The sequence below is a fragment of the Rhynchophorus ferrugineus genome, unplaced genomic scaffold (genome assembly GCF_030347505.1).
Source record: "Rhynchophorus ferrugineus isolate W39M unplaced genomic scaffold, kcgeb_rfMv2 rfM6, whole genome shotgun sequence".
In the NCBI taxonomy this organism is placed as follows: domain Eukaryota; kingdom Metazoa; phylum Arthropoda; class Insecta; order Coleoptera; family Curculionidae; genus Rhynchophorus; species Rhynchophorus ferrugineus.
Genome location: NW_027472585.1, coordinates 23,113,319 through 23,132,678, shown reverse-complemented (window position 1 = coordinate 23,132,678; position 19,360 = coordinate 23,113,319). Strand labels below are relative to the sequence as shown.

Genomic DNA, 19,360 nt, shown 5'->3' with positions numbered 1-19,360 from the left:
GGCATTTACTTTATTCTAGTTTTGACATTCTAATGCAACAATATTTTTATGTAAATAAAATAATAACATCAAACATAACATATTTTAACATTATGATACATCTAATGCATATTTTATTTCAAGACGTTTCATTCAGTTGTAATTTTCACTATCTGAGTCGCTCTTTGTGTCAACCACTAAGTTGTTAACTCTCAATCTATTAAACACATGTTTACGATTCCACCATTTGTCAATTTCTTCTTCTATGTGTGTGATGTAGCTCATTCGGTCCAAAAGTGTGTTACTGTAGACTGTGCTTCTTTCCACTTGTCCAAATAATTCTTAATTGTGAATCCTTCTCGACATACATATAGGTATTCTGTGCCACACCCTATAGTAATTCGCCGTGATTGAATATACGGTGAGAGGGATGAATGTGCAATACTCTGTGGCCATATTGTTGTCATACATAAATTAATATAGGGGCTTATTTAATTCATAGAGCTTACGGGACCAAGTTCAGACAACAGTAGGTTTTGCTTTGAATATTTCAAATGTTATATAACATTTTTCTTATAATTCACAATATTCATAAACGAGATTAAAGTTTTTGTATCCATACTATATTCTAGATATGTTGAGCATAAGGATGAATGTCAGGTCTTCAAGTGTTTGGTAAATCAGCATCCTATCAGTTTTATGAAAATATTATCTTCTATAGGTTACAATAATATAGTTGGATATAATGATATATATAGGTTATAATAATATAGAGTAGTTTACTTTTGATTTATATATTATTATAATAGAAAACTATTGCTCTTTTATACCAAACATACAGCTGAATAATAAAAATAAACGAAGGCCGCTGAATCTCACCTCTACTACAGCGGGTGATGAAGCTTGTTGTAAAAGTGAGTTAGTCGTCACTCAGTATGTCGGTTAGGAAGCCGTCACTCATATCTTCTTAACCTAAAAATCGATGTTAAGGTCATCTGTATACAAGACATCTCACTATACCAGAAATAATAATCATTATCATCAATCAAAAACTGAAGCTTTGGGGGAGTGTCTACGAATACAGCTCAGCTGTTATGGCTTTGGGCAATATTAGTCTGTCATCTCTCAGTACTCGTTTCATATAACGATACAGAGAAGAATTGGAACGATACAGAGAAGATTAGCATGGCACCTGCGCAAACATGATACGCAAGATCGTGAAGCGTTCCACGTTTTTGTGAAGAAAGAGTTCTACCACGGCTTTAGCAGGATAATAGCAGACGCAAACTATGTATTTTTTCACGACTTAGAATACGCCACTGCAGATGGAGAGAAGAAATTCTCCTTAAGGCAGAGAATCCACCATTACGTAATAAGTGCGAATCGTCGTTGACCGTTAAGCATATACTAATTGAGTATCGAATATAGTTCAGAGAGGTAATTATTTCGCTTGAGAAATACGATGGAGCAGTGTCTTTACCTCCATCGGCCAATGAACTTTTTGGCCGTAACAGGAATACTGCCAAATATTTAATGATTGTTACCGATAATTATATTAATATCCATATTTATGTATATTATACATTTCCTTTTTATCGTTTTGTCACATTTTTATATTTATATATTCTTATATTTCTAGGTCATTAGACTTCTTTATTTCATATTTTTATACTTGTATATTTTTATATTTCATATTTTTTTCATTTTTTATATCTAATTATACAACTTTATATTTACATCTAATATCTACTTTGTTCCATGTGATCTTTTGTATTTTGTATTATAATTATACGAGTTAATATTAATAATTATATTGTATATATGATAAAAATATTGTCCATTTTGTAAAACTGAGAATGAGCCCATGAGGCTGTAATAAATTAATAAATAAATATATAAATTATATAAAAAGATCGATTTATCTAGGGATGTTTGTAATAAATTTTTAACTGTTCATTAGGCCAGACATGTCCGAACCATTTTAATCTGCCTCTCATCTAGAACTTGTCTAAGGCCCCATATCTGAAGGATTTCAAGCCTACTGATCTCAGATTTTAACAATGCTCAAGTTTTGGAGCCCTATAGTAGGACTGATAGGCGATCGAAAGAGGGAAGTGGAAGTCAGGTTCAATTTTATTTAAAAAAAAATCATAACGACTCACTTTTTGGGAATTTGTGGCTGTTGTTTTCGTAACAGAGCCTTTTAAACTCCCAACTTACGAAACGGTTAAAATGTTATTGACTACACAATTGGATATAGCGAGGCAATAAACATTACAAAGTTTATATAATCAAATCAATGATGGATGGCTTAATATAGAAAGATATCAAGAGCTGTGCGTGCACACACATGTCTGGGTTGCCTTGTATTTTATTGTGTTCCTTTCTCGTTACCAACACATTGAAATCAAGTCGAATTATCATAAAAAATTCACTCCCCCGACCAGACTCTTTGTTAATTTTTTTATTAGAATATTATTTAGAGCTAGTTATGTTTATCGTTGAGGATTTATAGCTTCCCGGCCGCCCGCAAGAACACAAGTTCTGTTATTTATATACGATCGTCACGATATTTTTGTCACGTTATATTATTATAATTTTTTTCTGCGTTTTCGACCGCCTTATCTCGCGATCTGAGTCGTGAGGAACAGGCAAAGAAATCACTATATTTTCCGTACAATCGTCTTGTTTCAATTTTAATCAACGGCAATACATTTATATTTTTAGCAGGCGAGTCCTAATTCAGATCAGTGCGGGATAACCGTACAGAATAAATATTACAGAGGCTTTAATGTTGGCTCTATAACGACACAAGCACCGTTATTAGAATAACTTCCTGTTCGAGGATGATAATATTACGATAATTGGCCGTTAGCGTGTAAAACACGACTAAGGGTCTATTTATTTTTGACGAGCCATTTGTAGAAAAACTTCCTCAATTGCGAGAAACTTATTAACTGAAAAAAATGTTATATTAATAGTTTACAGGTCGCTTAATCAAGTTTATATCCTATGAACTCATAAGTTAATATTCGACATTCATGGAGTCTTTGTTAATAGATTTTTGGATAGATACCAATGGCTAATATTTTATTTTATAGGCGATTTTGGAGAACTGTTTCGCAGCGTCCATTAACTATAAGCGATAGGATAGGAAAATAATATGAACACCATGAAATATAGTACATCTTGTTGCATATTGGTAACCCTGCCTAAATAATGCGACGAGATGTATTGCTCAATTTATAGGCCCAATCTTAATAGGTTAAATTTATGTTCCATACCATTTATACGATTAGATTTGTTCTTCGATAGTTATAACAAATGATCGGTAAAACAAGTGACCCCTCAGACTTCGAAATAAACCAAATCGTTGGTGCTCAGTTAGTGGAAGAATCTTTGAGGAGAACAACTTTATTGGTTAAAGTTTTACGAGGGGTATTATTAAATAAGTCTCGGCAAAGACAGTGCAGCGAGAACTGCACAAAGCTAGCACTTATAGACAAACGGATTGGTTTATGTATGGAGAATCCCCAAAAAAAGCTGCGAGCTGGACTGTTTGGCAGTAAAGGATTGAGGAGGTTCCATTTTGGATTGCAATATCAAAGCAATCAGTTCATATATTGGTACATTCATTTACATCATTAGCCGAATTAATGCGGACAAATAGCTCGATATCCTCAATATTGAAGATCTTACCGTGACCAGCATATTAAAGCAAAATACTGCTGTATTTCAAAATAATTATGCGCCCATACATACAGCCGAAAAGGCGCAGTCTTGGTTTGGGTAATCGAAATCTACAGGGTCATCGAAATAACATCTTAATTTTCTCAAGATGTAGCTACCAACTCTCTGGCTACCCTAGTCGCCAGATGTCAGCGTAATTGAATCGTTATGGAAAGTTTCAGAGCAGAGTGTGGAGTATATTTTTATCTTCAACATCTTTGAAGGAAATGATAGTTCAATACCTTATTAACAAGTAAGCATTGTGTATATGTGTGGCATATTATTTTTTCTATCCCCTGTAGATGCCACTTCAATCATCTTTACGGACCGATTCATTGTTTGTTCTTTTTATTATAATATAGAGAATTCCTTTAGCTAACTGGGGTTGGACCAATAGATCAGGAGCTAAACGTACATGAACTCCGTCCCTCTGTTCTCGGCGTTAAACCTACCGATCGGGCAATGACTAACTTGGAGATCAGCCGAGGAAACATCCGGTTCTACCACTTCTACTGGCGTGACTGGTTGATTTCGCAAATCGCAGATAGACAATCGCAAATACAAGTTTACAATCATATCCTATCTGAATTTCAACCCGCGACTACGACAACAGTAACACAGAGTTCTATCGCCTTGACCACTGCGTTAACCAAGCGGGCATATTAAAACTAAAAGTAATTATTTATGGCTTTGATTATTTTTGTTAAACTTAAGATTCTATTAACTATAAGAAAACTATAACAAAAAACTACAATATTCGAACATATTTATCACTGTTTGAAAAAAAAACACCAAATTTATTAACCTCTTGTGAATATGTGAAAACTCCCGAAATATATGTATTCAGTAGCGAAAGAAAAGACAATTCAGGGTGTATTGCTTTAAGATTTATAATTTATACGTTATGTGATATTAATATTACAGAAATCCGCTGACTTTTTCAATACATATAGCACACGCATTAAGTTGTACAAAAATATTATTGAATAGATGACTTATAATTGCTAATATTGTCTAAAAAATTCATTATAAAATTTGATGCCCAAATTAATGTATTTATTATTTATTACTTGTTATATTTGGTTAATGATTTGTTACGAAATTCATTAACTAACGAAACGAGATAAGAACTAGAAGTTAATACACAAAATGTATAGAAAAATCTTACTATCAGTTCTTAAGCAAGAACAATTTTCCTTAGCTGTTCCGAGTTTACCAGAGATCAAATTAATTGAAATTATTAGAATTGAAAATGGGATTATTAATACCTGTATTATGAATCTGAAAAAGCTACGTGCGAAAATCTAAATACCTTGTAAACATAGGGCACACGATACTTGTTATTCCGAATATGCATTACAATAAAATTGACATATTAATTTGTTGTCCCTATAAATAATGTAAAAGGTAACTTTATATGATTATACTTTTCCTAATGGTTAAATAATAACTACCATTACTCTTTAATAGTGCCAACGATACGGGAATAAACACAGATAACACAAAATCTTAAACAACACTCCTTGTTACTAAATAAAATCATTTAACTATATCTTAACTTATACAGTTTTTAATTGTTTTAATATAGTTTCAAACACAAAACGAGAGGATTTGTTTTACGGTACTAAATTGTTCTGCCGGCATTTTGCAGTAGAGCGCTGCCAGATTTACGCCACAACGTAAAATTACACGTCCGTAGTCGATTTACGTACAACGCAAACGGCGAATAATTTACCGTTTTAGACATGAGGGTGACAGCTGGTCGGCCAGGCCGAATGAAAGTAGAACTTAAAATATTTGTTTATAGTATTCCCTGTTGCTTGATTTAGATGCATTTCGTTTTATTGGAACTGATTTATTTGTAGCCCATATCACACAAAAATATTAGATCTGAAATGACTTCCTCGACATAAGCTTTGACCGCGCCAAATTTCACGCCTCCAGGTGCCCCCATTTTCTTTAAAAAGGAAGGCAAAATTTTCGGTAAGCCGATTAATATATAGGCATAACAGTCTTATTATACATTAACGGGGTAGTCGATAGTTTAGCTTCAAAAATAGACTTAAATTGTAATAGCTTCCATTTAAATAATAATTTAGTAGTACAGAAAAAAATCTACAAAGAATTACAACGAATCCTTTTGAGGAAAATGTAATCCCATAAGTTGGCAGGTCACCTAAAACGCCCTCCGCTATATTGGAATTACTTGGGCATATTAAACATTCCTTCTCCATATAAGCTTTAAGTGTGTAAAATTTCAGGCGTTCTGGATCATTCCATTTTCCTCAAGAAAAATAGAAAAAATTTGCTCTAAGCCGATTAATATATAAGAAAGAAGAAGATAACTATCCCATTTATATCCAATATACATAATATCGGTTATTTTGCTTGCAGATCATTTTGAATAATTAACAGAGATAATGATACTCTATGACGCTTCATCCCCTGCACGACAAGCGAAAAAGAAACCACCCGGAAGGGTTCTGGCGTCGACAGACGGCGATGGTTAATTTAGCGCGAACGGGAAGAAAGTGGTCGCCGGGCCCGCAGCCAGACCAGAACAGACCCGGAACGGTATAATTCCATTTGCTTAATGAAGGCGCGCAGCGGTAAATACATTATTATATGCAAATGTAGTTTACGGGGTCGAGTGGTTGCTGATGCACCTTGCGAGTTGCAGGAATTTCGCCCCGTCGGGGCCCAGACAATAACAATAAATTATACAAACAAAATATGGCCCGCCGCGGTCGTTCCGTTTCGCCCGTTTATCTTGGACGTATCGCGTTATACTGCAAAAATACCGTATAACGTCCCGGGCCGTATATAATCCTGATAGTTATCTGTCAGTGCGGGTTAAGTAAAGTCGTCGTTTCTTATGCCGTTAAATGGAAATAAGTGTAAATGCCGCGAAAATTCCAATTTTAATCAACATTAGCCATCAATTACAGAATAACCGACTACAGCACTCGTTTTATTTAGTTGAATTTCTTTCCATTAGTCTATTCAAAGCTTTTTTAGTAATGCGTCATGGATATTTGTGATGTCGAAACATTGCAATGTTGCCGCATAAACTATGAATTTTAGTTCAGTTTGGTTTTGACTTACAAGAAAATTCTAATTTAAATAAAATAATTGAACAAAAATGTTATCAAATAAAATTAATTTTAATATTATAGTACATCTAATACATATATTATCGAAGGAATTAAAACTACAATTAAGAACAGTTATAATAGATTGTAGGTGATATTTGTTTTGTTTACATTGAATTGTTTTCCATACCACCCATGAGGTAGGGTTTCTAGGCGTGTTTTTTATGTAATGGTATCCCCTGGAGGCCTAATTCGCCTAATTAACAATTGTATATCTGAGAAACATATTTTATTTTCATTCAAGAGCATATCTACCTTTTTACGTTTATTTCTTGTTTCCTTCGATTGTGTGTTCACTTGTCAAGTCATCTTGGTAACACTGTTATATTTTATTTCTTCTGCTACTATCAGAGTACACCATTCTTCATAAAATTAATCACTGATTTATGTCTAATGCCTTTACCATATCTATAAAACAGTTAGTATTCATTCTATCCTCATACGTTCTAACCTAATGCTCATGTTTAATTTTTGAACAATTACAATCATATCTGTGCACACAAATCTTTCACGCCTTACATTATCATTTTCTACAGTTAACAATATTCAATTAACTATGCCTTTAGTTGTTTCCACTCTCATCACTCTGTCTCAGGAATTTGCAGTATTGCGCAGCATTATCACATATCCTTCAGTTCCTTTCAGTTTCCTTCAGCCACTTTCACTTTCCGACCCACTGTCCAATTCAATCACTAAACTGTTAATTTATAATCTGTCTAAAATATGTTCGCGATTCCACTATTTATCAATTACTTTCTCTGTATGTCTTATCGAGTTCATCCAAACCGAAGGTGTTATGGTTGACAATGCTTCCTTCCACATATCCAAACAGTTTTTGATGGAATATCTTTCTCAACCAGCAGTATATCTGCAATTAGTTATTGATAAATATAATGACTTAATCGAATACTATTGTAACTTTTACCTTCTTCCGTCAGTTTTTGTTATCTTCACACCTTTTTTGTTATTGTCTTGCAAGAGTGCCACAATGAACCATTTTGAAATATCCAAGTTTCATCAAGATACACAAATTCTAATAGATTATCTTCCTTGGTCTTATTTTATTTATTGAAATTGAATTATTTTAAAGGCAATATTTGGAAGTTAGATTAAAACCATCCGAGGGTTATCTTTAAACAATTTAAACCCTTTGCCTTGTAAGAGTGTATAAAAGGATGTCTTACATCCCTCAAAAAGTTGCATGTCCCTAATTCTTTTATGTATACTTTCCAGAGAGACAATTTTCCCTAAAATAATTTTATTAAATTTTGTTTACAATCTATAAAATAGTTTTTGTACTTTCTGTTCTTATAAATTTCGTATATTTAATCTCTAATGAAGCCAATAGTAAGACGGTCAAGATTCGTCGCCACCCACTTTGTATGTAGATGGGTTTTCTTGGATGAATCTAACGTATTAATCTTCATTTTGTAAGCGGTGTTATTCACAGTACCCACAGTAATAGTTAACCCGCTAAAACATTTTCAATACAATTGTAGGGACTTATATTATTTAAATATCATCAATAATTACCTCTCTAAGAAAATTAACTGTAAAAGGGAGCCTCCATTATCTCGTTCCTTTTTGAAATAACCTATTAAAGCCGCAATCAATTTGTGACCCTGAATATCTATTGTTTTCGGCATTTTCATACAAAGTGATATGATATATTATGGAGCGACTTAAAAATGATCAAAATAATCAAAGAGCTAAAATAGTGTTTGACTGTTTATAACTTGTAGTAATTATAACTAATATTTTCAATAATTTAGCGTACATTTGAAAATGGGTCAGCGACCAGCTGTCAGACGTAAGCAATAGTGATAAAATGTTTTAAATGTTATTTTAATTCTTAATTATTTTAATTTAAAGAATTTTCTTGTATGTCAAAGCCAAACTGAACTAAAACTGAGAGTTAATGCGGCAACATTTCAATATTTAGACGTCACAAATATTCATGACACATTAATAAGGAAACTTTGAATACACTATATGTATCGTCCGAATAATATTGTATGGGTATGATTACAGTGGTAAAGAAACATAAAATATTAAGCAATTAATAGGGATGTTTTTAAAATGACATTTCTTTTTAAATTACTGTAATGATTATTATAGTTTTAGTATACATGTATACATTTTATCATATTAAGATAAATACCAGCCTAAAGCGTTATAAACATTGATGTTACTCAATTTATATGTTATATGGTCTATCCACTAAAATAGTGAACCCATGTAATTAAAATTTATGACGTCAAAATATCGCAATGTCTCAGCATCATATTGACTCTTTGTTTATTTTGGCTTTAAATTTTTTTAAGGTAATCAAAACAATTAGATCAAAATAATATTATCAAAAATAATTTAATTTAACTTTAGATTACATTAGAAGGGCGTTAACTACAGTTATTTGTGCAGCCCCAATAGTTGCAGGTTAGGTTTTTGGTTAGATTTGTTAGATTTACATTAAACATTTTCCACACTACCTATGTGGAGTAGTTCTAGGCACGTTCTTTTATATAATAGTATCCTCTAAAGGCATTATAAAGGCCATTCATGTGGTTGACTTTCTTTAGAGAGCATATTTACTTTTTTCTTGTTTAGTTTTTTTAGCCTTTCCTTGTCAAGTGATTTTGATATAACTGCAGTTTTCTTTAGTTTCTTCTGCTACTACCTGCCAAAATTAAATCACTGCACTCTCCCTAACACATATGCTATATCTGAGTTAGACTGAAATTAGTTACAAATGCTCATGTCTATTCTGAACATTTACACACATATTTATTGTTGCGATTGCTACTGTTGCGATAGTCCCGGTTTCGAATATTGCTGGGGCATGAAGGTACTTTGTGTTTTTTTTTTATTGTAATTGTAAATATCTTTATGGGCAACAGTGGAAAATCCGACAAGGAATAACTAACACAATCACGCCAGTAGCCAGGCTGGGTAAAACCGAATGTCTTCTGGGATGGTCTCTAAATTGGTCATTGGCCAATGGGCATTGAAGACCATTGTTCGGAGCCCACGTTAAACAATAGGTCCAGTCCAGATAAATCCTCGTTGGTATAAACAAAATTTTAAACATATATGAAAAGGATTTAGAGAATTAAAAAACCTAGCCTTAACAATTTTTTGCAAAATAAATCGTAATTCATTTTGACATATTATAAATACAATTGGGGAAAATTATTTTCAGATAGCCTAATAGGTGAGTTTAAAATTACATATCTATAGTAACAGTTATTCAATGGAGTCATACTATAATGCTAAATATAGAAATAATCTAAAACACTCAATAACAACTCTTGAGCCATAAAAAAACAGCAGAATATTGATCAAATATAATCAATAAATATTTACTGTTGTGTGCCGCAACAAACTGAAGTGTGAAGCAAAAAAATCTCTATTTTGTTAATAATGAGCATCTGAATAATTTGACCTAAATGTTAATAATACACACTATGCATGCGTCACCCCAACATAAAATATAGAGTTGTTGCTTATAAGAATTCATATTAAGTATAAAAAGTTCCAACTATTCTTGAAGATATTTATTTATACGTCCTGACGTTCTTAAAGTTTAACAAGTAAGCAAAAAATATGTTGGTATAAGAAATTCTCATAACTTACTTAAGAAGAACAACATTTTCGTCCCCAAGTGATAAAACATTACTTGTTACAGCTTTATTTTGTTTTACTTTTCTGACTATATTTATTCATAAACCATTGTTGATATAAGTGTCTTTTCGACAATATATTTTTTTTAGTATGAAAGAAGGAATACAAAACTACGACATAAATAAATAGAGTGGATATATTTTTCACTATATTCAACTTTCTTGTTAAATTAGCTATATTTTATTAGTTTTAATATAATATATTAAGCATATTAAACAATCAAAACAAGGTTCCTAGATTGATTACCAATGCCTATCACTACGCAATCAACGAAGAACTACATGATGACCTGGAAATCAAATGGATTTGCGAAGATATCCAAGATTTCGCCTTGAAACACGAAATAAGATTATTAAATCATACTAACGTGCGAGCAATACAACTGCCGGACAGCGCGCAATATATCAGGAGATTGGAGCGAACAAAACCATACGAACTTATATAATGTGTATAACTTTAGAGTAAACTATAGCTATAAGTTGTTATAATTTTGTAATTGAGGAATACATATTGATCTATTTTCGCGCACTCGTCTTGTTTGTTAATTAATCCAAATACATATGAAAAGTAGTAACAAATTAATTGTAAATTAAGATTGTATTAAGCGTATCTATTAAAGATGTCATAAAAAATGATTTGATACTACTAATACAAATTAATTCATTTTCGGCAAATTATTATTGCAATTTAACTTGAATGGCGTCAAACGCAATTTTGTACGACGGTTTATATACATATATATATATATATATATATATATATATATATATATATATATATATATATATATATATATATATATATTAAATATATTAAAATCTCCTTTTCCCAACTATTTATTTAGACTGGAAATATAGTTTAACATGGGTTTAAAACATTTGCTTTTAAAGCATATCTTAAACTCTTTTCCACTTTATAAAATATGAAGTTGTCTCGATAAAGAAAAATTGTTTTCTTAAGTTAAAATAATTTTCCTCGGCTTACTTCATGTATGAAAATATAATATTTATTTAAGCATTGATTATTGTTTGTGTTTTACTCCATCTTGGCAATACATTAAAAATGTTGAAGAGAACTAGGCAATCACTTCAGCTGAATATATCGCTCAAGAGAACTTAATAATTAAACTTAGAAGCATTAAAACTCATTTTCTATATGCAGCAAGCTGCTTGAAATAGTGCCTCCGAAATTAAAACGAAAACCAGAAGAATCAATTACGAAATAAATGTTATTGAATATAACACAATGGTTAAGAGGAGAAATATTGGAAATCAAAAATGAGTCCATAAACAACTAATAGTGATATCTAACACATGATAAGGAAACATACTGTTAACACGAAGGCCACTAAAAACCTAAAGTGATAAAATTTGCACAAACCAGCAAATAAAACTGAGTTTGAACAATCTATCGATCAGCATAGAACTTGCTACATGAATAGGTCTCCAAAATCTCTGTTGTTGGGAAAATGGCAAGTTATTCCGAATCGAAAACCTATCAAATAAAATAAAATCCTATCGGCCATTTTAACTGTCACTAGTAATATCCAAAATATTTCAAAATACCTTGTCAAAAAGGTTGAAATTAATCATAGAGAGAAAAATTCCAATACTTGTACTTTGGTTTGGTTTTATGAGCAAATATTCTACAATCGCCCAGATACACTAAATCATAGAGATTATTCAAAAACTTACGAAAACAAAAAAATTGGTCACCTATATTCTTAGACATAGCGCAAGCCTTTGATAAAATCTGACATATAGAAATCGTGTATAAACTCCATAAATTATTACCGAAGAAATACGTTGGATTCAAAAAATCCTATATCTCAGCCAGGACGTCTAGAGTTAAACAAAAAGAAGCTTACTCAACAATGAATAAAACAGAAGCAGGTGTACCGCAACACTATGTCTTGGGTCCTATTTTTCACCTAATTTATACATGTGACATACCACAGAGAGAAAATGTTACTATGCTACATTTGCTGATGACATTGATACTTACTATTGGAAATAATTGCTAAGAAATAACAAAAAAACTGCCTAACAGAAGTAATAATTTAAATAATTGGAGAATAGAAATCCACGACAGTAAATCAGTGCATATTGATTTCACCTACGACCAAACTATTTATACACCAAACTGTTTATATACCAGTAAGCAGCAGGATTCGCACCCGCGACTCTCGCAACAGCAGGAGGATCGTCCTATCGCTGTAAACACTGCGCCACCGAGCCGGCGAATAATACTATTATCCCAGATAGTAACTATGTTAAAGAACTTGGGATGAATCTTGACGTTAAACTTCGTTGGAAGGGGTACCAACAAGAAAGGCGAATCAAAATGAAATAGTAGAAAGAAAAATAGTAGAAAGAAAAAAGTAGATCAAAATTATCCGTATAGAAAAAGTTACTGCTCTATAAGCAGAAACTAAAACATATATGGACCTACGTAGTTCAGTTATGAGGTTTTTTATTCTGACTTACACCGAGACCTTCGGATTACAACTGTTATAGAGAAAATTAAGATATTTGCAACAAGACATGAGAAAATAATAAAGTGCCACCTAAATATTGAAGTGCGATGACTCTTGAACAACACTAGACTAGGACGCAGAGTCACGGAAACCAAACCGTGATGTCATATGTAGTTCTGTAGTGAATAGCGTAAAGACTGCAATAAGTTTAATTATATTTTATTGGAGACTAAGTAGGGATCAAGAAGTTTCCTGTTAAAAGCCCGTGCCATAAAACAATAAACTCACGACATCTAAATTCTTAATGTCAAAAAGGTTGCAGTGTTTCCGCATCAACCGTGAGCTCTATTTCATTTTGGCTTTGATATATAACAATATTTTAACGGAATTATAATAGTTACACAAAAATAATATTATAACAGATAACTTATTTTAACATCATAGTACAACTAATGCATATATTATTTCGTCCAAAGCAAGTAAAACGCCGAAAGAACTTTTGCCGTTTTATAACCTGAAATTACTATCACAATTCTTTTGAAGAATTTTGTAGTCGTTTATTACATGTTCGAAAGTATTAAACAGAAGAAAATGACAGGGATATATTGTCTGATTTTAAAACAATTTGCGAGTTTACAAATTGCGATAGGTAATATATTCGACATCGTGATTACGTGAATTCACTGTTATTTTGAATAGAACTATACCTACTTTTAAGTTACTGCTATAAAAATATGTAGGTAAGTCAACAAAGACAAATAAAAATAAAAACTAAAAATTCCGAGATATTTCAAATTAGTTAACATTTTGTTATAGTTTTACGTTGTATGATAGAAGACTATATAAACATCATAGTAGATTTCAAGTAAATCGCTTCAGTAACTCTAGATACCATGTCAACTATCTCGAAAAGAGTACTTTCGAGAAAAACGCGTTTAAAATTAAAATAGCTATATTAACGAAATTAATTTCGATTTGAAAAAATAACTGTAAGTACAAATTCTTAATATGATATATTTCAAATTATTAAATTAGAATATCCCCTTAAATACGTAATTTGAACGTGTCTATCAATTGATGCCGCCTGAAAATGACGTAATACTTTCTCCCCAGTCCTTGTTTAATACCTTAAATTATGATGAATATAACATATTTTTTAATTTTTGATTTTGTTTAATTTAAATCTGGATAAATTTTAGAGTTTCTTATAAGATTCGTACAGTAACATAGAACAGATCTTATTATTATTTTCTTGTTGACCCAGTTCAAACGATACGGACACTGATATATGTATTCCTCTAGTTGCCGAGGGACCTGAGATAGTTGGTAAAAGTTTCTACATAAAAAAGGTTTAACTTTTATTTATCGTGGCCGTATATCGATTAGATCTGCATAAGAGAAGAAACTGATCGTGAAAACCTCTCGGTCGGAATATGACCCACGACGCGTCCCCGAACTCCCCGCTCGGTCGTTTGATATTATTTGGCGCGTCGGCTCCTCGAAGAAGAACTCCCGAACCGAGACCTCACGCCTAATTGAGAATCCGTGTTTTTGTCGATGTCCCTTTTCGAACCGGAGCCGATACTTTCGACTCATTACTCTTCAACGTTGTGGCCATAAGCGGTCCGCCTCCCTAAGCTTGTGGGTTGTGCGGGAGTTTCCAGGCAACGGCTAAAGAAAACTGAATTGTGAAATGTCTAAAGTCTTAAGTTTTTCATTAGAAGCGATAATTGAATTATTTTTATTAAATTTTAATAAATTTGTACTCGCTTCAGAGGTACATAAGTTAACAGTTCAATTGAAAAGTGCGCGACCTGACATATTGATGGCGCTACTAGAATTAAATCCGTATTTTTTTTAGTTAGCTCTAACACTCAAAAGATGCGTGTATAAATTTGACAGCTTTCAGATCATTAGTTTGTGAATTATAACATTTTGAGTGAAGCAACTTTTGTTATTGTGAAAATAATTGATAAAAAGGAATTTCGCGTGTTGATAAAATATTGCTTCTTAAGGGAAAAATACAGTTGAAGTAAAAACTCGGCCTGATTCCGAGGAAAATGCTTGCCCTAGCCGCCCCAGGAAAATCAACAACCAAAGATTGGTATACGTGTTGAAATGAGCACCGAAGACGGTGAACGCAGTGGACGCCCAAAAGAGGTTTTTACAGACGAAAATATTTTAAAAATCCACAAAATGATTTTGAATATCCGTAAATTGAAATCGAATGAAATAGCAGACACGCTAATAAAAACTGAACGTGTACATCATATCATTCACGAATATTTGGGTATGAGAAAGCTCGGTGCAAAGTGCGAGCTCATTTTTATCTGTATTTTTGGATGCGCATGGAATAATTTTCATTGACTACCTTGATGAAGGAAGGACCATCAACAGCGATTATTACATAGCGATTATTACATAGCGTTATTGGACCATTTGAAGGACGAAATCGGCGACAAACGGACGCATTTGAATAAAAAGAAAATGCTGCTTCATTAAGACAGTGCACCGTTTCACAAGTCGGTGAAAACGATGGCAAAAATCCTTGAATTAGGCATCGAATTGTTTCCTCATCTACCGTATTCTCCAGATCTGGCCCCTAGAAACTATTTTCTGTTCTCAGATCTCAAAAGAATGCTCGCTGGGAAGAAATTTTCGTAGAATGAATAGGTGATCGCCGAAAGTGAGGCCTATTTTGAAGGAAAGGACAAATTGTACTACTAAAATGTTATCGAAAAGTTGGAGGGTCGCTATAATTAGAATATCACCCTTAAAGGAAATTATGTTTAATAAAAAAAATGGGACTTGTTCAGTGGAGATACAAAGCGACACTGACTATAAGAGAGGGATAATCCGTTCAATAAAACAGTGAACTCAGTGAACAGGTGAGATTTAGTCGCGTTTTCTTAATCTACTCAATTTTAGAACCAATCTAGGTAACAATTGTATATCCAAGTAAAATATTTTACTGTCACTAGAGAGCATATCTACTCTTTATGCTTAGTTTTTACTTATAGTACACTGTTTCCTTGTAAAGTCATTTTGTTATTACTGAATTTCTCTTCAGTTTGTTTAGTTACTACCTACATATATCTTTATATATATTATCTGATATCTACATAGATCGTATACATATTTCTTGGTAATACTAGATTCAATAACAGCATTCTCCTTAATGCATTTACCATATTTGCAAAACGGTTAAGGTCTTTCCTCTCTTCACACATTTTAAGCAAATGCTCATATAAATTCTGAACTATTACACGCATATCTGTGCACATACATATTTCCTACAGTTATCGTATATTAATTATATACTCACCTTTAGTTGTTTCCAATCTCATAACCCTGTCTTGGAAATTGTCAGCATTGAATCATCAACATCTTGCAATGAGTGACCATTGGGTATATAAGGCCAGTTGTGAAATGTCCATGCTTCATCTAAATACACAAATTGAAACAATAAGTCTTACTCGATTTTATTATGTGCTTTTAAAATTGTATTCTTTTAAAAACAATGCCTGGAAGTTATATTAGACCTCTTCGTATTTAATCATTTAAACCCTATGTTACTCAATAGTGTATAAAGGGAAGTTCTATATTCCTCGAAGACCTGCATAAGCTTTCTATGAATACCTTCCAGACTACGACCGGTTCCTCTGAAATAACTGTATTAGATTATGTTTATTTTCAATCAAAGTAATAATAAGCAGTTATTTGAAATTTACTAGAACAAGCCGAGCGTTAAACGTTTGCCTTTTTATAACCTGTAGTTATTCGTTATTGTTAGACTGATTCTATTACATATTCGGACGTATCAGATAGCGTTGTGTCTCTTTTTAAATAGATTAAAATGAGGAGGTAGATTATATTGTGGCAGGAAATATATTAAACATCCTAATAACGTGAGTTCAGTGTTATTTTGAATTGACTATAGAAATCATCTCGACGTCTATTCGCATCATTCTCAATAGCTGGCCAACTGGTTTAACAACATAACACCTCCTTCTTAAAGAAAATATTACAGAGATGGACGTGATCTATATAGTTAGCTTGTAGTTATTGTGAAATTATGCAGATTATCGCTTGCAACTTTGTCCGCCATTTTGGCTTTGAATATCTTCGCAATGAGACAGTTTCCATTCAAATTTCAATAATACCCCTGTTTCAAACGGCTTTCCATGTTTTGATGACTTCAGATTCTAATAGTCGCCGGTTAAGGAACCAAGCTAGTGCAATCCACCTTTGGCCTTTTACCCAATACTGCAAGCTTCTTCAAATACAAGCCTAAATTAGTCAAAGATAATCCAGGTATCAGGCCAGAGGCAAGCCAGTAGACTTTTTTAATTCATAGCAACTTCAGTTTGGCTAGGTTGTTCTGATACATGTGCAGGTAATCAAGCAAGTTACATAAGTGTCCTATAATCTTTTAAATTCAATTAAAACTGTTAATGCAGGTGTCTACTGAATATAGTGAACGCCATTTTAAATAAAAATAGCGAGAAGAAATGGCGAGTAACAATCATCCATACATGAAAACGCTCGACATCACGTTATAAGAGTTGTAAGAGATACACCGTTGCAAATAGAATTAGAAGTTCTGTACCCAGCGTATCCACCCGATTCACTCCTTCTGATTAAGTGCGAAGACATTTTAGATTTTTTAAAATTATTTGGTTTTTGTTCTAATATGTTAAGTATGAAGTATTTATTCTACGATAGACTCTTTGGGTCTATCATCTACGTCACTATTTTAAGTTTACTTATATTTTACGTATATGTTTCCTTATATATGGGAAAAAAATGTTTTACTCTCTTTAATCTTGTGACTGATCCACCATTATCTAGGAGCTGAAGAACCAGAACATTGATGGGTTAGCCGTTCATAAAGTTATCGACAGTCTCTACCATTAGATCCTTATGTAGATTGTCATTTCGAATGTTTAATACCAAGAGTCAATCCAATATATTTGGCTGGGTCAATACGGGACAACTTGTTGATTTAAATATATTTATTTGTGCCTGATTCCTTTGGTGATGACATCTATATTCATTGATTTATTTTGATTCATTCTGATGCGCTATTTTTCTATGCAGCATTGTATATGAACAATATCTGTTTGTAACTTTTTGGTTGATTCAATCTCCTATGGCTAGGATTGCATTTTCGTCTGCAAATATAGCAATAACTTTTTCATTGAATTGTATGTAGTCAAGTTCCGAGTGTATCTTCTTGTTCGGCTTTGAACGAATTTTTTTAAAATAAATGTCTTCTTAAAAGAATTAAATATTGGTAGTAAGTGCTTGTATCTAATAATTAAATCAAAAATTACAACGTGCTCTCTGAGGATTAATAAATTAGTTGCAATTATGGGTATTTTCCTCCTGTTCTTGCAAAAATGTAAAGAAAACTGATGCTAGCAACATCCTGTTATATTTATGAATTTTGAGTTTTGCGCAATGTATTTCAAATGCAAGAATTTATTATAATCCTTATTAAAATATTACTCAAACGTGCTTTATCAAATTGGCTCAAGAAAATTGGTCATAAATAAATAAATAAATAAATTCATATCATAATTGTAGTCCATCTAATTGTCCGAAAAATTGAATATAAGAACTGTATGAGTTCTTAACTCTATGAAAAGGAGTCAGTTTACAGTAGAAAAAAGTCATATTCACGCTTGCTCATTCATATCTAAAACAGACACCGCTTGAAACAGTGAGTTCTTTCAGCATTTAACTTGCTATTTCACAAGATTTATTTCCTCCAATCTTGGAATCTTATTCTTCACAAATCAAATGATATAATAATTATTAATAATCTAATTATATAAATATGATATATAATATATAATAATAATTATTAATAATTACAGTAAAAAGTATTGTGTATTCCTTTTGGGAAGTCTTTACTGCGGCGGTATCTAGAATTAGGATCGATCATGTTGAAACGAAAATAAATTATATTGAATAAATTAATTTACAAATCTTAAACTTACAGAACAAAAGTAAATATAGTCCTTACAAAATCGTATTCAGATATAAAAACAGATCTTTAGTTTCAGTCGTTCTTTAACTGACAGGAAAGATAATACTGTGATACGTGCCGAACGTTGAAAAACAATCATTCATATGTAGATATACCCATCGTTATTCCGTGCCATTCGTGCTCCGAGGAGGTGCAGTTAACAGTTTATGCATGGGATCGTGAGTATTCAGGTCTCCGAGACGAGCGCTCTCTCGCGGTGGCTCTAGTGTCCTCTGAGAGCGATGTTCATCCGGAAAGGGCCTTCTGAAAACCGTGCGGGTCTCTGAATAAAAGAAGTTCGAGAGCTAA

At 32.4% G+C, this 19,360-nt stretch overlaps 1 protein-coding gene and 1 non-coding gene across 2 annotated transcripts in view; both read left to right on the top strand.

Annotated features, from left to right (window-relative positions):
* The window catches only part of LOC143199104 (limbic system-associated membrane protein), a 565,114-nt gene that overhangs the window by 156,815 nt on the left and 388,939 nt on the right, over window positions 1-19,360 (top strand). The gene's annotated exons all lie outside the window — the stretch shown is intronic.
* On the top strand, window positions 1,111-1,216 carry LOC143199223 (U6 spliceosomal RNA). The gene has a single exon (XR_013006395.1). It is a non-coding gene; the product is annotated as a U6 spliceosomal RNA (small nuclear RNA).